At 45.1% G+C, this 27,230-nt stretch overlaps 1 protein-coding gene across 1 annotated transcript in view; it reads left to right on the plus strand.

Annotated features, from left to right (window-relative positions):
• CHCHD6 (coiled-coil-helix-coiled-coil-helix domain containing 6) overlaps positions 1-27,230 on the plus strand; it is a 337,874-nt gene that overhangs the window by 309,803 nt on the left and 841 nt on the right.

The following is a 27,230-nucleotide window of genomic DNA, read 5'->3' on the forward strand; positions in this document are numbered from 1 at the left end:
GCCAGGAAAGCTGAGTGCACACGTGTGGTGTAGCCTTTCTGTAATCCTGCTCTGGGAGGCCCTTAGCTCTCTCCCTTGGGCCTCTTTAGTAGCTTTTGTGGGTGGTGGGCCATATACTCAGCAAGGCCAAGGTAGAAGGGCTCAAGAAGCTTTGGGTGGCAAATTAAATTGTATCCTGGTGGTGGAAACAATTAAGAAGAATTAATTCTTCCAGTTTCCACATTCATGAGTTTAAAAAATTCCCTAATTCTAGACACTGCTTTAGCCTGTCCCTAAAATATCCCCCAACCATAACAATGATACTCTTCATTCACAATTTATGCTTTTTAAAACTTATTTAAGGACTAACAAAATCATTTTTGGAAAACTTTGCTGGTTTCATTGATCTTTAACACTCAATCCAAGTAAAACTTTTTGCAGCGTCAAAATACTGCATCTTTCTGCATACACACACTCTCTCTCCCATGTACTCACTCCCTCACACACACTCATATACATGCTAACACACATATGTTCTCTCACTCATGCACTCTCACACACTCACCTGGCCCCCAGCAAGATTAAATGGTGCATTTCATTTTGGGATTCTTAAGCTATTCTCCTGTCAATGGCATTAATTGTGACTGTTTCCTTAGGATCAAAATTTAAAAGAAACTGGATTGAACCCACAGAAATCAGACCACTGGAATGCAAACATGGAAATATGCCTACATTTGTATGCACACATATTTATTTGTTGCTAAGGGATCTGTTAGGAGCCAAAGACAGGGAGTTCCTACCAGCAAATTCCTTAAGTGGGTTATGTTCACTTCTTTATCGTCAAAAATGACTCTGGCTTTCTAGGTTTTTCCTTTGAATTTCACAGGGATTGATGAATTGCCTTCCAGACTTCTGTAATGACAGTTGTCAAGAATGTCTAAAAGTTTTACTTAAACTAAAAGATGACTACCCTTCCCATTAGTTCTATAAACAGTTCCCTAATTAGTGAATTGGCTAAGAATGCTCTCCTCTGGAATTGCTAGTCTTGACAGTGCTGACAGTGCTCGGAGCACAGTGTCACTGTCATGAAGCATATGTCAGGCTATGCTAGGAGCCCTTGCAAAATTGCTCCCCACTTTGTATCTTTCACATTATCTCCTTGGGTCAGGTAAATTGATGCCTACCTCAAACGAGTATGAGTTTCTAAATGTGGATTAGAAATAGTTTTTTTTTAACAAAAGGGATCTGAAAAAGTGACCACATTGACCCTAAATGAGAAAACAGTTGGACTTCCGCCAAGATGGAGGCATAGGTGGAAACACTGTACCTTCTCCCACAACCAAGTTTGAATACAACTAAGGTTTGGAGAACAAAGACACAGCCAAAGGACAGAAAATTGAATTATACAGAAGTCCGACTACATCTAACCATTCAACGGGGACGGTAAGAGGGGCAGAGCCAGCAGCGAGCAGGGTGGGGCAGGACAGATCCCCTGACCTAGGCACACAAGTGGCCCGGACCCAGTCAGGGTGTGGGGCAGACTGACCATGGTCGCACATTCGCGCACAGTGAGACGGACCATGAAGGCCCCAGGGGGCGAGGGCTAACGGCAGTGGCACACTTGCGTGCAGTGGGACAAAACGCGTGGGCCCAGTGATGGTGGCAGCTGCCCCACCTGTGGGGGCTGCGGCGGCAGACGGGACACCATTGTTCCTCTTTGACCCTGCCCCCACATACAGCCTCACAACCCAGCAACTTAGTTGCCCTGCTCTAGTGAACACCTTAGGGCTCTGATCCTGCTACTTAACAGGCACGAACAGCCCAAAAGATGGCGCAAGAAGAACTCTAAGTCCCAGAGCCAATAACTCTAAGCGACCGAGAAATTGCCAGCCTCTCAGAAGCACAATTCAAGACACTGTTTATCAGGATGCTCACAGAACTGGTTGATTATAGTCACAAATTAGAGGAACATATGAAGGCTAAACTAATTGAAATGAAGGGAAATGCACAGGAAACCAATAGTGATGGAAAGGAAACTGGGACTCAAATCAATGGAATGGACCAGAAGGAAGAACGAAACATCCAACCAGAAAGGAATGAAGAAATGAGAATTCAAAAAAATAAGGAGAGGCTTAGGAACCTCTAGGACATCTTTAAACGTACCAACATCTGGTTTATAGGGGTACCAGAAGGGGGAAAGAAACAGCCACGAGTGGAAAATGTATTTGAAGAAATAATAAAGGAGAACTTCCCCAGTCTGGCAAAGGAAATAGACTTCCAGGAAATCCAGGAAGCTCAGAGAGTGCCAAAGAAGTTGGACCCAAGAAGGAACACACCAAGGCACATCATAATTACATTAGCCAAGACCAAAATGAAGGAGAGAATCCTAGAAGCATCAAGGGATAAGGGGACAGTCACCTACAAAGGAGTACCCATCAGACTGTCAGCGGATTTCTCAAAAGAGACCTTACAGGCAAGAAGGGGCTGGAAAGAAGTATTCCAAGTCATGAAATCCAAAGACCTACAGCCAAGATTGCTTTATCCAGCAAAACTTTCATTTAGAATGGAAGGACAGATAAAGTGCTTCTCAGATAAGGTCAAGTTCAAGGAGTTCATCATCACCAAGCCCTTATTATATGAAATGCTAAAGGGACTTATCTAAGAAAAAGAAGATGAAAAATATGAACAGTGAAAGGACAGCAAACTCACAGTGATTAACAACCACACCTAAAACAAAAGCAAACCAAGAAGACAGCTAGACCAGGAGTGGAACCATAGAAATGAAGAACATATGGAGAGTTAACAACAGGGGAGTGGGAGGAGGAGAAGGGGGGAGAAGGCACAGAAAATAGCATAGAGGGTAGGTAGAAAATAGATAGGGGGGAGGGCAAGAATAGTGGGGGAAATATAGAATCTAAAGAACTTGAGACACGTGGTCATAAAATAAGGGGGAGAATGGTGGGGGAGGGAGTGTGTGGGTGGAGGGGAATGAAGGGGGAGAATAGAACAACTGTAATGGTATAATCAATAAAATATATTTAAAAAAAGAAAAAAGAAAACAGTTTTTATGACATAGTTCCATATTTTAAAGACATATCAGTTTAGGAATCATTTTGGAACGAGCACGTATCTTGCCATGTGCTCTGAGATTCACATGTGACTGCAAATCACCTGCTCTGTCTTGGGTTCTGCAGGATACTCAGCCAGTGCCTCTGGTAATGTTTTCACCATGGATCTTAGTTTCCTATGAGCAAGATGGCAGTGCTGGCATGAAACACAAGGAGTCAGTGTGACTGAGGTATGGCATCAGTTTGTGTCCAACCTTACTGTTAGAGTGGTCTTGAACTTGGAACAGTCCTGGGGATCAGCCTTATCTGACCTCACTCAGCCTTGCAATGAGTAGACCTGCACAGTGACTAGTCCTCTAGTCTCAGGCTTATACAATGACTAGTCCTTGAGTCCCAGGCTCATATGATAACTAGTCCTCAAGTACCAGCCTCACTCGATGACTAGTTCATAAGTCCCAGGCTCACCCAATGACCAGTTCTTAAGTCCTAGCCTCAGTTGATGACTAGTCCTCGAGTCCCAGGCTCACACAATGATGCATCGTGAGTCCCAAGCTCAATTGATGACTACTCTATAAACCCTAAACTTAACTAGATTACTAGTCCTGGAGTCTCAGGCTCCCACCATTGCATCCACTAGTCCCAGCCTCACACAGTGACTAGTCCTTGAGTCTCAGACTCACTCAATGACTGGTTTGTGTCCCCAGGATCACAGGATAACTAGTCTGTAAAATCCAGGCTCACAGGATGATTAGTCTGTAAATCCCAGGCTGAAGTTCCATATTAGAACAACACTGCATGGGTAAAGTACAGAAGAATGAGTCTAATCTGGGTTACCCTGGTGGGAAATTGTAGAAGGTAACAATAGTAACAAATGGCTCTTTGTGTTCAGGTTTTGCTACTGTACAGATTCTTGCTACATCAGCTCAAAACCATTTGTAATTTAGTCTAAATGCTTATTTAAGCCAAGGCCAAAAGTCTGTTTGAAGATATAAAGAAAAAAATAGGGTGTTTGTAATACAAACCTTGCAGCTAGTCATGAATGTAACATTTACGACACTTTCCATACAGTAAAAATGAGTAGTGAACTACACTTATTTTTTCAAAAGCAGCAGAAATGCATCGTGAGGAATTAATAATTATGAAAAGGCAATTATACAACATAGCAAATCTTTAGCATGGATTAAACTGAGTTGCTTAGGAGGTAAAATGCTAGGCCATCATGCATTTCAAAAAAAGGAAGAGTAGTGCTGGAATGGGTGGGAGAACTGTGCTTTTGCCTTTGGCTTTGCCTTTGCCTAATGTGGCAGAAAATTGCTGGTTCATGACCCAGAAATCCACATCAAAGGAAGGCCTTGGCCACTCCTCTACAGTGTAGGTATGTACTTAATCAATGTAAAGTGGATTATACAAGGCACTCCCAGACTAAACAGTTGCCTGCATCTGGGAACTCACCTTGTGCTCTGTGGCACCCACAACCCTGAATCAGTCTCTTCTGTCTCTCTGGTTGCAGAGCCCCCAGAGCATTCCTGGTGACCCCACAGCCAGATGAACCTCAGTTCAAATTCTTCTCCTATGTGACACTCTAGCTCTGGATCATGGGACAAGGGGTTCACATGTTCTGAATCTCAGTTTCCTCATTTGTGATGTACTGTCCTTGCAGGCTAGAATAGGGATAATATGAGATGATGTTTCTAGAATCTAGTACAGAAGTTGGCACCAAACAAGACCTCCAAAATTGTTAGTCCTAGACTTTTCAGATACTGTCATCACGTAGCTATTACATTGGATTTCAAAGACCTAGCACAAAATAAAGAATAAAAAAGATCTCAACATGTTTCTTATGCATTGAGATGATAGTATTTGGTTAAATAAAATATATTATTAACATTGTTTTTACTCTTTTGATGTGGGTACCAGAAAAATTTAAATTCCATATATGGCCCACATTCTGTCTCTACTGGACATCACTATTGGTCTCTGTCTTCCCTAATGCCTTGCCTGCCTCCCACCCTTCTTAGTGTTCCCACCACCTCACAGGTGCCCCACTTGCTAGACACCCGCTTTGTGCTCCATGTGTCCCCACATGGACCTCCTCCTCATTGGCAAGGCAGCCTTGCATGACAGGTTCTATCCCCACTGGACATTTACATAAACTGAGGAATTTGATCCAGGTCACACAAGTAGAAAACTGTGGAACCAGTGATCTTGCAGAACACCTTTTCATTTCCCATTTTAAACATGAGGAAGGCATAAGTGAAATGAAATTACTTTGCCAAGGTCAGAAGCTAGTTAGTAGTCAAGTAGGGACCAACCTAAGTTTTTTGTTCCAGTCCACTGGGATTTCCCCACACCACATGCCCCACATTTTATTGGCTGACATACAGCAGGGTCTAAGGTATCACTGAGCTCAGGGGCCATGTGGAATGGGAGAGACTGAACTAAGCATCACAGAGGAGCAGCTTGGGTAGTACAGAGGACTACAGGTTTGGATGAGAGATAGAGCTACATGTGATACAACCTTCAGGACCAGTGTATCTGCAGCTGGTCTAGGGGAAGATGGCACCTTCTAATCCCAGTCCTGGGACTTCAGGGGCTTTGGAGTTTGATCTGGGTCACCTCAGGCAAACACTGTCTACCTGCAGTAGTTCAGGGTCTTCATTTGTGTGAATATTGAATTCTATATTGTGCAGGAGCTCAGTATATGGTAATGTCTCTCTAAGCGTTCAGAATCTCTACATGGGTTGTGCTGTGAATCACTGGTCTCATTACAGTGCTATAGCTCTGTATGCTTTTCATCCTCAGGTCTACCAGTGGGCATATATCAGTAAGAATTTGATTAGTGTAAGGCAGATAGGCTTGAAAATGTTTCCGAACAGGGGTCCGAAGGGAGGCAATACTTGGCCCACCGAGGGATGCCAAAAACTGCTACAGAAAACAGGGGCCCCTCCCAAGGACAGTACACTAATATCTATAGGGCTCTTCTGTCCACCACCAATTGGAAAGACATCTCTCAATGCCAGAGATTTGTGAAAAGGAAACAAAATGTTTATTTAATGCTATTCAGGCTTAATGCCTTCCTTAAAATATTAAAGTCTTTAAGGGTATACACCTACACACACACACACACACAGCGCTCCCTTCTCCCACTGTTCCAACTCCGGGTACCATAAATCAGGAAAAGAGCACACGTCCGTTTTCAGGTCGCTGGCACGTGAGCTGTGTCGCCTGCCTGTCCAGGCAGGATCTCCAATTAATCCAAAGTCATGTGGCACCTTTCACTGGCAAGAGTTCTTTGTACCAAGTTCCAGTCAAAGTCTCTCCTGGTTTCCAGGCCACTCAGCCAAAGGGAGCACGCCAAAGCTGCGTGGGCCTCTTCTACCAAAGCGCGTCTTTCTTCTTCACCTGGCCGCAGGGATCTCCATTCTGGCAAAGCTGCATGGTTTTCCCTTTCACCTGGCCAAGAGGGGGTCTGCACTCTGCTGAAACCTCATGGCTCTCCCTCCTAATGGCTACAGGGGTCTACATCTTTCCAAAACAGCGTGGCTCTCCCCGTCACCTGGCCAAGAGGGGGTCTTCACTCTGCTAAAGCCACATGCCTCTCTCGCAGGCACTCTGTCAGAGAAGCAGCCCCAGTTCCAGCCTGGTTAGCTGCCACTCACTTCTCCCTGGCCCAAAACTTGGCCACAGCTCTTTAACATATCTATGAAACCAGTTAAAGGTTATAGATATGTTAATGACCATTCCAGAGGTTAGCTGCACAACTGTTGCTATGCAAAACAGCTCTCAATGGCCCTGCTCCATTCCCTTCCCCCAACTGACACCTTGGCAGGGGGGGGGGTGAGGACATCTCAATATTTCCTCCAATATTCCTGTACACTTTGAGTTCTGGACACCATTCCAAATCTTTTCTGGGCCCCCCCACTTGGCTGCACCCTGTATCAAAAAGGGTTAGAGGGCCTGTGTAGATAGAGTATGGTAGGGCTCTTTCAGTCTCTTGCTGGGGGGAGCTGCAAATGCAATCACCTCTGGGGTTCAGATCCACATAAGGATCCCCAATCTAGGGCTTCTCATGTGACTGAGAAAATGTGGGATTTCCAAGCTCTACACAGAGGCCAGGCTACAGATTATTTTACTCTGCAGATAGCCAGCAGCAAATTATGACCCTGAGAACCCAGAGAAACAGCTCTTCTTATCCAGGACAATGTATCTTCACTCTCCTGGTTTGTAAAAGAACAGGATGCAACAGAATCTATTTCCATTAGAGCAAATTGGCAAGAAGCCATTATCTTGTGACTTTTGGCTTAGGGGTAAAGAAGACTATGACCCTTTTTACAGGAGCATTGCAGGGAGAGGAGTCTAGGCACTAGCCTTGAGAGCAAAGACACCTGAGTTTCAATACCACACCCACTGCAAGTTAGCACTGGAACACTGGGCAGGTTAGACAATGTCCTCGGGTCTGTTTTCTCAGCTGTAAAGTGGAGGTGAGAGAACTACCCCGTAAGCTGGCATTTAGGTCACATGAGATATAAATATAAAGGAGGAGGTGGAGCGCCTGGCTCATAGTAAGGACTTGGTCAATGCCATTCATCTTATTTATCACTGCTGTCAACTCTGCTAGAATCCAGCAGCCTGTTTAGACTTCCAAGTTGCAATTTTTTCTGCCATGAACCACATTAAGAGACTCATGCCAATAAAGTTTTAAATGAAAAGCCTCTCATCATAAGAGGGAAAATCCCAGTACCCAAGATGCCCCAGTACTTATTCAAGAGAGCTCATCTTCCTCCAGGGCCATTAGTCAGTAACCACCAGCCAGGCACAGAAGGAAGGATCAGCCCTGCTGTCCAGTCTTTAGCCCCTCGGGGTCCCCTTCCCTCAGGAGTCCCTGCACTTTAGGCTCCACCAGTCTTTCACAGAGCCTCTCTCGGAAAGCTCCATTTGTATGCCCCCAGGGACAAGGCCCTCACTGCCTTCCAGCACAAGGTGTCAAGAAGCTACCTAGTTGCCCCTTTCTTCTTGTAATGCCTTTTGTCTTGTTCTTCCCTTGCTCCTTTGTGCTCCTGCAAACATTCCTGTGAATGGCAAAGAAAGATGGATTGGAAGGCATTTGTGTTTATCAAACCCTTGTGAATATATTATCTCATTTATTATCCTTATTCTATAGACAGTTGCCTGAGGTGAGAGGTAATAAGCTGGAGAGTTAGACTGCAACCCTTGACAGCTGCCTCCACAATCTACCCCTCAGAGGGAGGTGTGGCTAGGGAACACAGATGAGACCAAATGGTGGAATTTTGAGTGTTAGCAGTTTGGGCTTTATTCTGATGCTTTGGGAAGCTATCGGAAGTACCTGAGCTATGAAATGATATAATCAGATGTGTGTTTTAGGAAGATAACTCTAATAGTACTGTATTAAGTCTGTTAAGCCAAACTTTCCCATCCTATCCTTGTTCAATTGATTATTTTTAAACCCCAGTGAAGACAAATTACACTTGTCTTTACCTGTTGTTTCAGCGTGTCTGTCAGTCTGTATGTGTGTGTCTGAGGTGGGGGTGGGGGCAGGGGTATATATACCAGAAGAATGCCTTGGAATGGCTTCCTGCCATGCAGCCACTGGCTTGTGACAACTATGACTTGTGACAGTGTAGAAAGTAGGAATTTTATCTCTCACATACGTGGGTAGTGATGGAACAAGACAGGATGCCAAAATACTATTACTGATCTTTTAACAACTATGCTTTTATGCTCATTCCGTCTACTCTATCTGTGAGCAAACTGATTTGGAAGTTATATTTTAGAATTTCAGAGATAAAGACACCCTTCATTTGCTCCTTCTGGTTCAACAAATATTTAGCTCCTATAACGTGGAAGTACTCCTTTACTCTGCATCTCATGCCCATCTGTCTTCATCCTCTATAACTGTTATCTATGTTTGTACATATAAATGTTATTATATATGTGTGTTTTTAAATCCATACAGGTACTATGCATAGTACAGTCCTTTAGACTTACAACGTGTAGGTTTGTTGTTTATACATCATTTGATTTGCTGTTTATTATAGCATTTTACTGATAAAAAGATTCAGATGAGTATGTATCTTTACGGTTTTTCAAAGTGAAAAATAGTTTTGTATTCTCATTCAGAAATCATACATGAATACTGTAAAAACTGAAATGATGCAGAAAAATATAAAGTTTAAAGAATCTAAAATTTCTCCATGCTTACATTTTGGTGACATTACTCTGCTCACAAGAACACAGATACACAATTGCTGGGATTATGAGCTCCCAAGAAACACACAATTCAGTATCTTCTACTTGTGTTTCCTCTCATTAACATGCCATGAACCTCTTCACCAGTTAAAGTAGATTTATATCTTCATTTTTAATTAGCATATTATTCTTCTGTATGATTATAGAAGAATTTATAATATAATCAATCCCTTATTGATGAATCCTTGGGTGTTTTCCCATTTGCTTACCAATATCACAAACACTGTAACAAGCAGCCTTGTCTCTTTTTGTGCTCTTATTTGTTTAAATCCCTCCAAGGGGAAGTATTGGGTCAAAAGATACACATACAAAACGTGTATCTACATAGATACTTATATACTTACAACTTACCAACTATCCTTCCAGAACCATAGAGGTTGTGTACCAATTTTCACTCCAAACAATGATGCTAAAGGATGTCCATGTCCCCAGATTCCTTAAGCATAGGATTATAACAACATTTCTAAAAAATATCTTTGCCAATCTCAAAAACAAAACCAAGTCAACAAAACCTCTCTTTTTTAATACTCCTCATTTCCTCAAGTATTAATGAGATTAAACCCTTTCTATGTTACTGGCCATTTGTATTTCTTCTTTTGTGAATTCCTTACAGCCTTTGTCCATTTTTTCTTATTATTTCTTTTTAAAAGACCTTTGTATAATGGTGTTATTAATCATGTATCATTTTTTGTTGTAACTGTTTTTCTAATTATTTTTTTTAATTTTTGCCCTTTGGAAGTTGATTTGGAGTAGGGAGCAAAAGTATTTTTGATGTTCATTTTTCTGTTTCTGAGTTACGTTACCAGGGCCTTACCTCCCCCAGTACTCATATTTTTAGAACTAGTGCCTCTGATTTTATTCTCTGTCATGAAATCATTGCTCCAAAGGACCCAACTGTGATTTATTTGGGTGGAAGATATGAAGTATAGATCCTCCTTTTTTTCCTTTGTCCCATTGGCAATGACATACAATTCCACCTAATCATATGCTGAATTTCTCAGGTCTATTTTTAGACTGTTTTTCAACGCCAGTCCTTCATGTTTTAAATATGTTCAAAACATATCGTGCAGCTATGGTGGGCTCTTTCTTGGGATAAGTGCATCTTTTTTAATGAATTCAATCCTCTCAAGTCACCATCTTTATTGTTTGTTCTGTTTTGAAATACTTTCAAACCCATAAAAGGTTACAAGAATAATACAGTGAATTTCTGCTTGTCTGAAACTCAGATTCCCTAACTGCTTACATGTTACACTTTGCATTACCACCTTTTCTCTTTAGATAAAAATACTGTCTTTTTCTGACATGGTGACCTATCACCTCTAAGTATCCTAGTCCATCACGCACTTTCCAAGGGCATGTGTTTCAGACTGCACAGACCTGTTCTAATCAAGAAACCCAATACTCTGTTTTCTCTTCAGATCATATGAATCTTTTGCCTTTTACTAATCAAAAAAACCCACATTGATTCAGCCACAGACCACATGCACATTTTACCTGCCACACAACATCATCTATTTTCTTTCTGGTCTGGGATCCTGCCCAGGAGTTTGTGTTGCATTTATTCTCATGTATCATCAGTCTTATTCAGTATGGAGCAGTTCCTTAGTCTTTCCCTGTCTCTCATGACTTGGACAGTCTTAAAGAATAGTACAGACCTTTTTTTTTGTAGGATGACCCCAACCTGGATCCTCCCAGTGTTTCTCATAACCAAACTCTAGCTATATGTTCTTGGCAGGAAGACCCCAAACTGGTGCTGTGCCCTTCACGGTGCATCCCATGTTGTTGCTAGGGATGTTGACCTTGACCTGGTTACATTGGTATCTGCCTGGTCTCTCTGGTACAAAGTCTGCCTTTTCCTTTTGTATTTGATTTGTATTTCATGCAGGGATACTCCATAGTATGCCAGTATCCTGATCCTAATCACACCTCCACCCAGTAACCGTTTCTCTCAGGAATGACTCTTGCCTGAATCAGTCACCACAATAATAGTTTCAAATAGAGATTATTTATTTCCATTGTTTCTCCTATATTTATGAATTGACATTCTATTAAAGGAGCTTTCCCTTCTACCCCAATTAATTAGATATTTATTTGTTTATCTTAGTAAAGTGTCAAGGATTCACAATTACTCATTGGGTTGTATATGTACTCTAATTTATTCTGATGTTCAAAATGTTCTAGATTTGGCCCTCAAACAGACTCTTCTGTCCTTTTGACATGTCTCTTCTTTCCCTGAGCACTTCTTTTCCTCTAGCACACTGTGTTCCAGGATTATCTTGTTCTTTCCCAGTCCTAGTCCTGGAATCAGCCACTTTTCCAAGAAACCTTGTTCCTTTTACTGGAGAGTGGTATTTAGAGAACAAGACCTGGGCATCGAGTGTGCTTTTTGTTGAATGCACACTTGTGCATTCAACTGCAAGGTTATTCATGTCTGTGTATGTATAGCTTACACTAATACTTCTAATTCTAATACCTCAGGTTCTTCGTAGCCTTCTCTATGTTAAGAGGTCTCTTCTCAGAGAGTGAGAGGCCTGGCTCCTGGTATCCTGAACATATATACTTCCTTACTCAGCCACTGAACTGTTGTACTCAGTGTAACCAACTGTCCCACTGTTCTGGCTACCTTTCTACCTACCTCTTCTGCTTTCCTACCCACTGCTCCATTTGAAGGCACACTACTGCCACCACTGTCCAGCGGCCTCTTACCATCCATTTTTTACAGCTTCTCCTGCTGAAAGGGAAAGCAAAGCAGAAGGAAAAGGCATCCATCATTTGTGTTTTGAGAAGAGCTCCAGTCCTTCAGCAACTTCAGGTTGATGGGAGTTAACCATTTCAGGTTGAAATGGAGATAAAGCCTCCCTCCACCACTGCATGTTTGCAGGATGTAATTGTGTCCCCCAACCTTGCTTGTTTGGGCTTCCTCACCTTGGATTAGGTTGTGTCAGGGGTCTTGCTGGACTCCAGTGACCCATAGCTAACTCTGTGATCATACTGAGGGAAACCAACTCTGGTTTAAAGCCAAGATATGACATTAGAGGATGAGACCAATTTTTCTGGTGCTTTCTCCACAAAGGACACTGCCACAATTTCCTTCTTGCCTTTGGTGACATTTTGGAAACAGGGAAAATTGATGGCTTTGGGGATCCCCTTTGCCTCTTCAGGTGTCACTGTCAGTGGACAAGAAGTTGGGGCCATCATCTTTTTCCTCTCCCACATAATAAATCAGGCCCAGTATTCAGGTGCTCCCACGCAAAATGCCAGGGTTAGCTGAAAGAAGCCCCCCTTTATGACTTTCAGTGTGTTAGGTTTCTGAATATGCTATGAAAGACTATAGTGTGAGGGGAAGGACTCACAGGAAAGTCCCCTGCCAATACTACCTGTTTATTCATTGTGATTCTGTATAAGATTTCAGCTGACAAAACATTGCTACAACTTAAAAGGCAGAGAGGAAAAGCTCTATGTGAGGATAGCTGAAGAAGATAAGGTTCAGAGTTAGCATTCACCTTGGGGTCCTGTGGGGTGAAGGAATGAGCAGAGCTTCAGGAAGAGCCTGAGTTCATGGACAGCTGGAAACAGATGGGAGTAGGCCTCTAGATGAGGTCATTCTGGTGGTAGTAGGAGAAAGAATATGGCCTGTGCAGGTTGACCATAAGGCATAAGCAAGGAGGTGTAGGGGGTATTCTTGAGGCCCATGCCAGGTGTCCAGGGTAGAGGATTTGGTGACATTAAGGGTCCCAGAAGCATGTTGGGATGTAAGGACCTCAAAACTTTGAGTTTCACTAGGCAAAGGGCACACAGGCAGTCAAAGGTGGGAAAGAGTCAGCCAGACCTGAGAGGCACCTGCCAGGAAGGCCACTAGAGAGAGGAGCCTGCTTAATACGACCAATAAGGTGATTCTGTCTGAGGCACACCCGACTGGATCTGGGTTCATTGCTGGCCTTTTTGTCTCTGTGTCGCTTGTAGGGGACAACTCTCTCACCAGAGCACATAATACTGTGAACCCTCTTGCACTCATGTGACAGGTTGGCAGGGGCAGTATCAGCATTTGTATGCCTAGGCGTGGTGTCTTAGCTCATGTGGTTGCCCTAATTCTACTGGTGGCTGTGGAAGGGTGAAGGGTTGTGGGTGGGTCAGCTCAGCCCTGATGGCAGCTCCTTGGTTTGTTTATTCACAATCAGTGTTAAGCACTGACTGCTATGAAGGTGTCCTAGGCCATGTGAGTCCTACCCATGGGGCTGGGTGCACATAGTAAGAGTGGCAATGACTAGGCCTTTGGGACCCTTCCCTCAGAGCTGGGGGTAGGGGAGCAAGTGGTAAAAAGGAATCACAGGAAAGCTGCGTGGGGTGCTGTGGCCCAGGCTGGATGTGAGGTAGGCTAGCAACTGGAAAGTGAAGTGTGATGGAAGGGGCTTGGGCCTGGGGATAGGGGAAGGGTTGTGATTGTTGTCTGTGGTCTACTGTGGTGAGTCCAGTCAAATCTCTCTTTATTTGACTGAGGACCTTTTTACTTATGCAAACCAATTAAGTCTTTGAACAGGTCACTCTATGTCTCAGTCCCAGGGACACCTTGGCCAGGTAGCCATCAACAAAGAAATTTCTACTTTCTCTTTCAGTGACTGACTCCCTGGGCTCTGAGGTCAGAGGCACTGCCCAGACTCCTCAGGAATCTACCTCCATAGCAGCATCTCCCACCTCAGTCTTGGCCTTTGAAGAACAGTCATCACAGACTTCCCCTGGGCACTTGCACCCCCTCAGCACTGTGGCCCTCAATGCCTCAGGGACAGATTCCCAGGGATGGGTGAGCAGGCCACCTATCATAAGTCCCAGTACCTGGATTTGGTCCTTTTGCATGCACCTTGTGTAAGTACAGCATCACAGCTCTTGCCACCTGTCCCAGTCAGCCAACTTGTGAATCCAGAGTCACTACTCAGTGTGTCACATCAACAAAAACCTGCCTCAAGACAGGCTTTTTCCTCCCTACCTGGCTCTGCCACATAGTCCCCTGCAGTTCTCTTGTGTGCATATATCCCCTCCTATAGCATGGTGTTCTTATCTCCTGGGACAATGTACAGTTGCAGGGCTGAAAGCAGGAGGTTGGGGATGGCCTTGTGATTCAGTGCTCTCTGGAAGGTGACTGCCCCAGTTCTTGAGCAAGGAGGAAGCTGATTTCCTCTTCAGGCTGTGGCATTAAGAGGTCTCCAGTAGCCTGGATGCCACCCTGAGGAGCTGGGTCTGCCTCTGAGCCTTATGTATGTGAGTGAGTCCCTGAGGACAGGGTTGAGGCTTTGTGTCTTGAGGGTCCAGCACATTGTAGGCACTCACTAAATAACTGTCACCTGACTGAGGAAGTACCCTTCATTTATCTGGAGCAGAACAATGGAGTTGCCTGTACAGCAGTGTTCTCCATGAAAAGGCCTTATGGTAGGAAGGAAGTATAGGGCAAGAGAGTAGAGCTGGTCAGGCCTTGGTTCTAGGAGCCTTGCCTGTGGGCATGGCTGCAGCTGAAACTTGGAGCTTGAAGGGCAGGCCCAGACATTTGGCCATTCTACAGCAGGAAGCCCAGGGCCAGAGCACCTGCATCGTCATATTAGAGCGGGCTCTCTACCTGGTGTTAGCCAAGAGGTGGGCTGGAGGGCAGACTAAAGGAAGGGTTGTAAATTAGTCAGGAACTGGCTAAAGTTGCCCTCATGGGAGACAGTGAGGGCTCAGAGGGAAAAGGTGGGGAAAGAAGTGGCTTCTGCCCTGACTGGTGTGGTTCAGCGGGTTGGGCATCATCATGCAGAGCAAAAGGTTGCTGGTTTCATTCCTGGTCAGAGCACATGCCTGGATTGCGAGCCAGGCCCCCATTTGGGGACGTGTTAGAGGCAACTGATCTAGAGGCAAATGATCAATGTTTCTCTCCCTCTTTGTCCCTTCCTTCTCCTCTCTCTAAAAATAAAGAAATAACTTCCGGCCAAGATGGAGGCATAGGTGGAAACACTGTGCCTCCTCACACAACCAAGTTTAAAGACAACAAAGTTTTAGTAACAAAAATTGAACCAAAACACAGAAAATTGAACTGTACAGAAGTCTGACAACAATGAACCACTCAGCCAGACCAGTAAGAGGGGCGGAGTCAGCAGCTGGTGGAGCTGGTCACGCAGGAAAAAGCAGCCAGACTGACCCAGGAGCGCAGGTGGTGGTTGGCAGATCTCAGGCGTGGGGTGGCAATGGGTGGACCCAATGGGGGCACAAGGCAGCTGGCTAACCACTGTCACACATTTGCGTGCAGATAAACCAGGCGAAGGAGCTGGCAGTGAGACAGACCACGCAGGCTAGGGCCCCAGCAATGGAAATTAAAGCCTAAAAGCACCAAATGGAAGGACTTTCAGGATCGAGGTGCCGGGAGAAGCTCCCAGGCTCACAGAGAGTTTGTTGGAAAGACACAGAGGGTCCTGGAGGGGGCACAAGCCCACACACCCAGGAACAAGTGCCAGAAGGGCCCAATTTGCTTGCAGAAAGCAGCAGAGGGGACCAAAATTTGAGAGAACATAGAACAAACACCATTGCCCCTCTCTGACCACCCCCCCCCCCACCACATATAGCATCACAACTCAGCAACTGGGTTGCCCCACCCTGGTGAACATTTAAGGCTCCATCCCTCGCACATAACAGGTGTGAACAGACTAAAACATTATGGCTCAAGAAGAACAGCTCAAATTCCCAGAGCCAATACTTCTAAGCAACCAAGAGATAGCCAACCTATCAGAAGCACAGTTCAAAATACTGGTGATCAGGATGTTCACAGAATTGGTTGATTTTAGTCACAAATTAGAGGAACAAATGAAGGCTAAACTAAGTGAAAGAAGGGAAATGCACAGGAATCCAATAGTGATGGAAAGAAAACTGGGACTCAAATCAAGGGAGTGGACTCGAAAGGAGAAAAAAATGACCAAACAGAAAAGAATAAAGAAACAAGTTTTTAAAAAAAAATGAGGAGAGGCTTAGGAACCTCTAGGACATCTTTAAACATTCCAATATCCGAATTATAGGGGTACCAGAAAGGGAAGAGGAAGAGCAACAAGAGGAAAACTTATCTGAACAAATAATAAAGGAGAACTTCCCCAGTCTGGCAAAGGAAATAGACTTCCAGGAAATACAGGAAGCTCAGAGAGTCCCAAAGAAGTTGGACCCAAGAAGGAACACACCAAGGAACATCATAATTACATTAGCCAAGACTAAAATGAAGGAGAGAATCCTAGAAGCAGCAAGAGATAAGGGGACAGTCACCTACAAAGGAGTTCCCATCAGACTGTCAGCGGATTTCTCAAAAGAGACCTTACAGGCAAGAAGGGGCTGGAAGGAAGTATTCCAAGTCATGAAATCCAAAGACCTACAGCCAAGATTACTCTATCCAGCAAAACTTTCATTTAGAATGGAAGGGCAGATGAAGTGTGCTTCTCAGATAACATCAAATTCAAGTAGTTCATCATCATCAAGCCCTTATTATATGAAATGTTAAAGGGACTTATCTAAGAAAAAGAAGACAAAAAATATGAACAGTGAAAGGAAAGCAAATTCACAGTTATTAAAAACCACACCTAAAACAAAAGCAAACTAAGAGGACAGCTAGATCAGGAGCAGAACCATAGAAATGGAGATCACATGGAGGGTTAGCAACAGGGAAGTGGGAGGAGGAAAAGGGGGAGAAGGTACAGAGAATAAGTAGCATAGACAGTAGGTAGAAAATAGACGGGGGGGGCAAGAATAGTATGGGAAATATAGAATCTAAAGAAGTTGTGACACATGGACATGAGCGAAAGGGGTGGGGGAATGGTGGGGGAGGGGGTGTGCAGGGTTGGAGGGGAATGAAGGGGGGGAATGGGACAACTGTAATGGCATAATCAATAAAATATATTAAATAAATAAATTAAAAACATATTTTTTAAAAAAGAAGTGGTTTCTCCAGGATGTTGGGGATTGTGACAACTGGGGTTGTGGAGGCCTTTCATGCTGTTAATAATTCTGCTGAGGTGGTGTCCTGAAAATCTCCAGCAGCACCAGGCAGAACATGGCTAGGGCCCAAGGACCCCTCCACTCCAGGGCCAAGGCCACCAAGGTACTGCGGTATGGGCCTCTGATTGGTAGAAACAGTGCCAGAAAGCTCTTCATCCCCAGGAGGGGTTGGTGTGGTGTTCCTCAAATACCAGATACCACTGTGACTCTTCTGTTTTCTTCCTCATCGCAGCCACCCATAAGGTGCCAACCTGTGTCTATCCCACAAGTCTAGTGAATTGGGAGGGTTCCTTAAGGGAAATTCTGTCTCTTCTGTTGTATTTTCAACAAAGGAACAAAGCCAGGAATGGCCCTTTCCCATTCTGGGTATGTGTGTCTACCTGTACATGTGTGCATGAAGTGATAGTCCTAGAGAAGAATTCTCTTACAGGCAGCTTCTCCTTCATTGACCAGCAGCAGCCAGAGGCCAGTTTGTGTTTTGTATCCTCTTCTGAGCAGAGCTCTCCCTCAGTCCTCAACAGAAGGGCCATCTCACCAGGCCTTGGCTCTAGGAATAACTCCCTCCAGCCTTAGAGCTGGGGGCAGCCAGAGGCCAGGATTCAGCAGTTGGTAGTGATCCCATGTGGTATGTTGATCGATGACAGGATTTTGGGGTTCCACTTACCCAGGCTGAATGGTACATTGTCAAGAGCAGCCAGTTAAGCAAGTCCTTAGTAACCAGCTGGTCTCATCAATACCTCAGCACTAGCTACGGGTTAAAGCAGAAACCTTTCCTAAACAGCTAAATTGGAGCTGATGAAGATGAATGTCTAATTCACTTGCAATCTCCTTAGTGCTGCCTGTAATAAAAAGCATGTTCTATATAGTCACCCCCTGCTGATGTTTCTCTGAAATTAAATAATCAGAAGGACATATAATGGTCCAATTCCACATCAGGCCGATATTATCAGATTGATGTCAGCAGTGATAATAGAAGAAGGAGAAGTTATTGTAGTTTCATTTATTAAATAAGAAAGAGAGCACCGAGCCCTGGCTGGTGTAGCTCAGTGGATCGAGCGCGGGCCTGCAAACCACAAGATCGTGGTTCTATTCCCAGTCAGGGCACATGCCTGGGTTGCAGGCCAGTTCCCAGCAGGGGACCCATGAGAGGCAACCATACATTGATATTTCTCTTCTTCTCTCCTTCCCTTCCCCTCTAAGGATAAAGAAATAAAATCTTAAAAAAAATTTTTTAAAAAAGAGAGCACCGAGGGTTTGGGGCTGCATACTAGAGGATGCTGTGCACACAGGCTCAGAGGCTAGAGATGCTGTCCCCACCCTCTCCTGTGACAGCTGCACTGGTGGGACTGTTTGCTGCCTTTGTTGTCTCTGTCCCACCTTTCCAGTTAATGCTGCTCTTTGTTCTCAGCCTCCTTGCATGCCTACACATTTATGATCCTTCTCCTTCACTCTTCCTCCTATGGATCAGGGCCTGCCAGCCCTCTTCCACTCCCTACTTGGATCAGCGAACTTCTGACCACATACAGGTGCCCTGCCTACTGTGTGGTTTGGAGCAAGTGTCTTTTGTTTCTTTTCTGTTGTTTTGTGTCTTTCTTGGTTGTTTCTTCTTTGGAATATTCTGAGATTTTCCAAAGATCGAGTGGAGCTTGATGACACAGTGTGAGTAGCAAGGACTTGGGAGACAAATACACCAGGCTTTTATCCTGGCTCCATCTTACTGCTGTGCGATCTCATCAAGTTACTTAACCTTCTGAGACTAGTGTCCCCATCTACAGAAAAGGACAGTAATGCCCCACTCACAGGGTCATTTTGGACATGCCTAGGACTTAGCACACAGTAGGCCCTGGCAAGTATTGGTTCTCAGTATGACCAGGACCATGGGCCTGACCAGATGTAATCTCAGATGAGTCTAGATTTTCCACCCATACTGTTTACCAAGATAAGAATGTACCCCTTGTCATCTCCCCCTCATAGCCTGATCTTTTTCCAGATCTCTCCCTCTGGGGAAGGTTTCATGGGAACACAGGGAGCAGCTTTATAGATCTGGTTGTGAATTACAGCTCCTTCACTTGCCAATTAGGTGACTTGCAGTCAGAGGAACCAGTTCTTCTCTAAATGAAGATAGTAAACCATTGTGGAAGCCACAGAGCCTAGTACTTGCTGGATACTTGTTAAAGGATGGCTGCTGTGGTCAAGGAGCCTTATGTCATAGAAGCTCGCATGTTGCTCTGTTAGGTGACTAGTGATTCATCTGCCTCCCACCAATTTCCACTGGCTGGCACTTCCACCTCTGCCTCTGGAGATCAGGTCAGATCCCTTTTCCTGTATGGCTGACTGTATGCATTTCCTAGGGATACTGCAACAAAGTTCCAAAACCAGACTGGCTCTCCCTGAAGGTGGGAGGGTTGTTCTGTTTTGTGCTTTTCTTCAAGCTCCTTAGCATTCGCTGGCTTGTAGATGCGTCACTCCAGTCTCTGCCTCCATCATCACTGTGGCCTTCTCTCTGTGTGTCTGTGTCTCAGTGTCTCACCTCTTCTTATAAGGACACCGGTCATATTGGATTAAGGGTCCTCCCTACCCCAGAATGGCCTCATTCTAACTCACTATATCTGTAATGACCCTGTTTTCAATTAAGGTCACAGTCTGAGGTTTTGAGAAAGAAATAATTTGGGAGATTTTCCTTCATGTGTGTAGACAATTCTCAGGAGTGCCTGACCCCACAACCTTACCACATTGTCTTCTCTAGACAACCTTTTTGGCTGTACTAGGTGACAGACACCCAGTCCCAGCTAACATAAGCCAAAGATTGAGTGCATTAGCTTGTGTTACAGGAAAGCAAAAAATGGTTCCTAGCTGCTCATCAAGAAGTTCACATGATGGGAGGATATGCTTCTTTTTTGGCCATGGTCATGGCTGTGTGAGGTCTAGTTTTAGGTCTTCCCTGTAGGGGCACAGTTTTAGCTCTGTACTTTTCTTTGGGCTTGTGAGGCTGCGGGATAAGATTATGCTAGCCCATCCTTGATTGTGTGGACCAGGTGGGCAGAGCCCCATGGAAGCTGCAAAGGATAAGTGTGCTTCATCTGGTGATCGTGTACTAATAGATTAGCATGGCACACAGTTGCTGCTTTATAAAGTTGAGTTTCTGAGGTTCTTGCATGGCAGAATCTGGGGAATGGTCACCGAGATACTCCTTTCAGGGCACACCCAGTCCCATGCTTTCTCCATGCAGTTCCAAGTCCTGTGTGGAGACACATAGGCGAACATGGAATCCAGTGGTGTGTGTGCTGGTGAGGGCAATCTGAGGATGCTCTCATAGACAGATGAGGCTGCTCAAAGCTCTGCCTGCATGGATGGAGTAACGAGTCCAGGGAGAAGGAAAAGACAAAGTAGGAAAAGCCTCTGGATCCCCAGGCCAAATTTTAGGTGCTTCCCCTGGAAGTGGCAGCAAGGCCAAGAGGCTAGCAAGCCACCCAAGGCTTGAAACCAATCCCTCACCCAGTTTATGAGATATTTGGGACACAACCTGACCTCTTAGGGCATTTGGGCTAGTGGCACAGTGACTTCAACAGCACAGCTAGATACAAATGACAGATGGCAGCAACAGGATGTGTGGGGACCACTCAAGGGTAGTGGACCTGGAGTAAGGTTCACACCTGATTGCTGGCCTTGTTTTTCAGATGGTGAGCACAAGCAAGCTGCTGGGTTTCTCTGGGCCACTATTACTTCATTTAAGAAATTAAAGTATAGTTCCTATCTTATAGGGTAATTCTTAACATGGGGTCCAGTGCACTGTAATCACCCAAGAAATGGGGCTTTAAACTGGATTGGTGTTTTAGAAATCTGTGGCCTGCTTTACGTTCAGAAAAATTACTGACTGCAGTGGAGAGGATGAGATGGAGATAGGGAAAAGCTTAATTAGTGGTTGTAATGATGATGGGGACAAGGGTATGGATTGGGGGCTTTGGGAGATAAAACTTAGGGTAACTTCAATGTGGTGGGAAGGTGGGAGTAGACTGTAGGGGAAGTCAGGCACAACTAGGTGTCCAGCTTGGCTGGTGGTGTTTATGCTGTCATTTAAGGTAAAAGTGCAGGAAGAGGTGTGCTGGGGCAAGGGCCAGGCCTCCTTGGTACCTGTGGGCTGCCCCCTGGGCTGTTTGGCCACCAGTGCCCACACAAGCAAAGGCCTAGAACTCTGGCTCAGATACTGGACTGTGAACCAATGTGCTGGTGTGCTGGGAGAGAGCTAACAGAGCCAAGTCAGGAAGAAGCTTCTGAGCCTTGGGAATAAGTGGTGCTCCTGGCCTGATGGGTGGGATGGGTGAGCACTTTTGAGCGAGATGAGCTTGTGAGGCTGGCCTGGGGAACAGGGTTGAGTGGGAGCAGAGCCCAGGCAGTGTTTCTGGGAAAAAAAGAATGGGCTGAGTTCTTCTGCAGGGCCATTTGGCAATTCCTTCTCATGCCCAACAGCTAATGGTCTCTCCCACTGGCCTTTCTCTCTTAGACCTTTGCCATTCTACTTTTTCCACTGAAAACACACTCATCTTTCCAAAAAGTCTAAAACTATTCAAACCCAAACAGCTTCTGCTTGGCAAAGGAAAGTAGAAAGGGGATTTTGTGCCCAAAGGAGGTGGGGTGGGGTGGGGAGTGGCAGCTTCGAGATAGAATAGTGCCCAGTATGCAATGCCTGGTGGTGAGAGTGACACTCGCTTCTCAGATGTGGAACTCGGCTGCAATCGGGAGGGGTTTTTCTTCATTTTTTAAAATTTAATTCTTATTCAAGTACAGTTTTCTGTTTTATATTCCCTGCCCTGCACCCCCCCAGTGCTCCCCACCTTCCTCCCATTTCCGCCCCCCACCTTAATTATTGTCCATGTGTCTATACTTATTCATGTGAGTCCCTCCCCTTTTCCCCTGTGATTCTCTCCCCTCTCCCCTCTGGACCCTGCCAGCCTGTTCCGTATTTGAGTGTCATTGGTCATATTTTGCTAGCTTGTTTGTTTTGTTGTTTAGATTCCTGTTAAAGGTAAGATCAATCAGGAGGGTTTTAAAGGCAGCTCCTCACTGTGCTTGTGGGCCTAACTGCCTGTGGTGCTGTGGGATAAGAAGGAGGAGTGTGTTTTTATTTCTGGCTAATACTTTGTCTTTTTCCAATGTTCTTATCACTACTCTCATCATGGAAACAGGTTATTACCATCAAGGAGGCAGAACTCTGGTTCTTGGGCAGCATTGCCAGAGTAGAAGGGTGGGTACATGCATGATTCTGAATGCCCAGAGATCTTTATTGCATCAATGCAGCCTGTTAGCTTCTGGGGGCCCTCACTCCCTAGCATCTATCTTGTGTACCAGGTGACTGGCCAGCCACAGGACCTATTGTATGAGTGGACAGAAAAGTGCTTGGAATCAGGTGGACTCTGCTTATTTGTACCCACCTGTGTCCATCACGCCCACACCAAGGGACGTTACAGAGACAGACCATAGATGCCCTTTGTGCAGGTGGAGCAGCAGCTGATTTCCTAAGTGCCCGTGACACCTCTAGGCCAGAAGCCACACTGGTTCTGAGTCCCATGCAGCATTGCATGATGGGGTTCTCTTCCCCATCTGACTCCTGACCACATGGTGAAAGTGGCAAAGCTGAAGCCTTTCCCTGGGTTTGTCAGATTCCCAAATCTGTATTTTCCCTGCTGGCCCCTAGGGCACCATGTCCAGGTTTTCTAGCTTCTTGGACAAGGGATGCCATGATTGGTGACTGAGGAAAGCAGCCCGGGCAAGCTCTGAACTGGTTCTGGAATGATATGGAAGTTAAGGTTATCTAGAGAAGGTACATTCAGACAGGGTTCCCTTGTCAGGGCCACATCTGGAGTCATAACTCCCAAAGCTTCCTTAGCTCTGCTCCACCAAGTGCCACCACTAACCCCAGCCTCCCTTCCTCAGCTCCTCTCACTTCACCTGACCCCTATCCTGCTTTGGTGTTCCACACTGACAATCAGGTTATTAGGGAGACTGGCACTTCACAATACACACTTTTATCTGTTCTTTGTCAGCCTCTGGCCATATGGTATCCCCATTGTTCAGATGAAGAAAGTAAAGGCCAAGGAGGCTAGTGGCATCCTTAGCAATGCATGTGAGGCTTCTGATTTGGGTAACAATAAGCACCCAAAGCCAGCAGACACCCTCATACAGGGGAACAGGGCTTATGCCAATCCTAGAAAGTTCACAGAACACTGCAGATACCTTTTTTTGTGTATTGGAAGAGCAGCTGTTCACAGACTGGGTCTTTTAGAAAATCTGGGCAGTTTCTTATGCAGTAAGTACAAGGTTACCATGGACCAAGGCTAGATAGGACCGTGCTTGGATAGAATACACCTACTTTCATGAATGGTTTGACTGCAGGCTAGCCCTACCCTGCTCTGAGAAAGCCTTTTATCTGTTGATCTGTGCTCTCCCTGTCAGATCTCATTCAGAGCTGTTTTGCAGGCAGATGGGTGAAATTTCTTCCAGCTGACATTTGTCTCCTCATATTGTTCCTGATAAATCCCTGAGGAGAAAGGCCTCTGCAGTCCAGAGGTGGTGCTGGTGTGGAGGGGATGGATTTCACCCTGGCTCAGTTTTTCCTGAGCTGGGAGCCCACTAGGTATTTGGTGAGGTCTGCCCTCAAAACACACAGTGGCTCTTGTGTAGGGACCTGAAACCAAATGAGAAGGGGACAGAGGGAGAGGAACAAGTTATAAAGAGACTGTTCTGTCCTTTTACAACCTGCAAAACAAGAGTCATGTCTCTACTTTAGGTCTGGAGAGGACAACGCTCTTCAGGGTCTGGGCTCTGGTTCTAGGATGACTTGGCCACCTCACTTGGCTCAGGCCACTCAGACCCCACCTGTCCTCTTTCAAGATACCTCTCCACATAGACCTGTGAGCCTCATACCAGTCTCCCACCTCAGAACTGATCCTGGTGCTTCCCCAATCAAGGAGGCCTGCTGTGCCTGCTAGCAACTGAGCTGTGACTAGGAACAGGCCCTCCTGGGGGTAATGTTATAGTGGAATGATGCTGTAAGGGCATGCAAATGATGGTGCAATAATACCTGTGCCCTCAGGTGCTCCTGCTTCAGGGGCAGTGCCCACTGAGGAAGAGTAGAGTAGGGCTGGTATGAAGAACAACAGAGGTACCAGAAGAGAGCCCATGGAAAGATAGCCTCACAGGTTGCACCCTACAAGGGTAGGTCTGAAATAGGAAGGGAGAGGCTCATGCCTCCCAAGAATGGAGAACCAGAGTAAAAGAGGGGAAGGCAGTGGAATGGAGGGCAGAAAGCAGAGATCTATGTATTACTTCATAGAGTTCCTATGCGAGGATGTGGAACATTTGGAACTGCAGTGGTAAGCATAGTCAGAAAGGAAACTTAGATGGAATGCCCATCCAACGCCTGGCTGTCCTCAAGAAAAAAAAAATTTTTTTTAAGGCCCCAAAGTATATACATCCATGTCAAAAAGTTTTTACATACAAGAATGGAGAGACATTCTGCAAGCATTGGAAAAACTAGGTGGTCACCCCATTGTACCCCAGTTGTCTATAGTGAGGGGTGGAATTCAGGGAGAGGATCCCCCGATCTGAGGAGCCCAGCTGTCTCTATGTGCTGAGAAAAAATGTGCACATGTTCTCTTTAATAAGAAATCTCTAAGACCTCCTTTTGTACTGTATAAACATGAACCAGAACTGTGTCCTCAAGGAGGGGAATGGCCTTGTCCCCTGTGGTTGCATCCTCAGAAGGCAACCTGATGGAATCTCATGTTGCCGGGGCAGAGCCTGGCCAGCATGGCCTGCTGGGCCATCCCTTCTGCTCCCCTCCTTCCTGGAAATGAGAAGGTTGTTTCTCTTTTAGGCATGCCCTTTACCTTCTGAGTCACAAATTTTTGACTTGGCATGGTATGGCTTCTTTAGTTTATAAATCATCATTTTTATTCCAGCTCTTGGCCTGAGTTTTAATTGGTTTTATCTAAACACGGTCACTTCACTCCCTTCATTAGTGATGGTTTTAGGGATGGGCATATGACCCAAAGCTGCATAGTGGAAAAGGAGAAAGCTGATGGGTATGAAACAGCAGACTTGAGATGACAGCCACCACCTGGTGGTGTGGGGAAAGGAGGAAAGATCTGGGCCGGGTGGCATCACTAATGGCACAGCAGTATTGGAAGTGCCACCCCTGCACTCTTACAATGTGACAGTAAATCCTGAGTGTCTTACTTCCTGAGCAACTGAGTATTCTGTTCCTTTATGTCCATAACTGATGAGCTCAGTATGTTTCAGTATCTTAAAATCATAACGGTGCAGTAGATGAGTGGCTAGAAAGCTGTACTACATTTACACAGTGGGACACTATAAAAAAGGGAATCACACCTTTGTGACAGCACAGACGGACCTGGAGAACATTATGCTGAGTGAAATAAGCCAGGTAGGGAAAGACAAATACCATATGATCTCATTTATATGTAAAATCTAATGAATAAAATAAACAAACAAAATAGAAACAGACTCACAGAGAGCAGACTAACAACTCTCAGAGTTGAGGGCCTGGGTGAAGAGATCAAGCAAAAAAGAAACCAAACAAATATACAGACACAGACAACAGTATAGTGATTACCAGAGGGAAAGGAGGTTGTGGGGAGGTGGGAGAGGGTAAAGTGGTGATAAATGGTGATGGAAGGAGACTTGACTTTGGGTGGTGAACAAACCATACAGATGATGTGTATGCTTGTATACCTGAAAGCTATATAATTTTGTTAACCAGTGTCACTCCTTTCTGCCAGTCCTTTTATTATTTTAAAAAATAATACTTTATTTATTGACTTTTAGAGAGAGGAGAAGAGAAGGAGAAAGAGAGGGAGAGAAACATCAATGCATGATTGCCTCTCGCACGCCCCCTACTGGGGGCACGACTTGGCTCACATCCCAAGCACGTGACCTGAATGGGAATCAGACTGGTGACCCTTTGGTTTGCAAGCGGGTGCTCAATCCACTGAGCCACACCAGCCAGAGCAAAATTTTTTTTTGAAATAATAAGGGTGCTGTTCTGTTCTAGCACCTACTGCATGGCTTAGATTTTTAAAAATATATAGATTTTTTTAAATATAGAGATCCTGGACTGGGAGAAATATTCACTTACAAGTCCTCCTGTGTGACAGGAGCAGAGCTTCATGAAGGATATAGTGATCCTTCCATTGCTGAGAACCGTGGTGAATGATTTTCTGCATTTTTAACTCTCACTGAGTGCCCTGAGCCATGGGTAGTGTTTATTCTGAAAGCCTGAATCAGGTATTTTGATTCCTTCTATGGGTGCAAAGGTTCCTATGTGGACCTAGCCTGAAAATCAAGTCAGAAAACCATCTGTGGAACCAGTACAACCCAAACTGTGTAAAAAAAAATCCTACCTCTCCTACTTCCTCTGTATGACCTTGGGCTAGTTACTTAACCTCTCTGTGCCCAAGTTTCCTGATTTGTAACAGGGGGTGATAAATAATAACACACAATGCACAGAGCTTTCAGGAGTAGGTGAGTAGGGTAGGGCCTGGCACAAAGGCAACACTGTGGTGAGTGTGTGTGTGTGTGTGTGTGAGAGAGAGAGGGAGACAGAGAGAGGAAAAGGAGGAAGAAAGGAAAAGAACAAGAAAAACAAAGAGGGGAGGGGAAGAGGAATAAGGGAGAGGAAGGGGAGGGGGAGCTACAGAAGAAGAAGAAGAAAAGGGGAGAGGACGGGATGGACCAAAAAACAAAGGAATCAGGAAGAGATACACCAGGGAGGAGACCAAGGACCCTGGTGACCAACTTTAGTGTAATCTTTATTTCACCTTTTTGTTTTTGTTTCATATTTTAAAAAGAAAATCTTAAGTTTCTGTAGGTTCTAAGCCTCCTTCGAAAAATGAAGAAAAAATA

This window comes from Sturnira hondurensis, unplaced genomic scaffold, assembly GCF_014824575.4.
Source record: "Sturnira hondurensis isolate 20B ecotype Veracruz unplaced genomic scaffold, ASM1482457v3 Scaffold0021971, whole genome shotgun sequence".
NCBI classification, from domain to species: Eukaryota; Metazoa; Chordata; class Mammalia; order Chiroptera; family Phyllostomidae; genus Sturnira; species Sturnira hondurensis.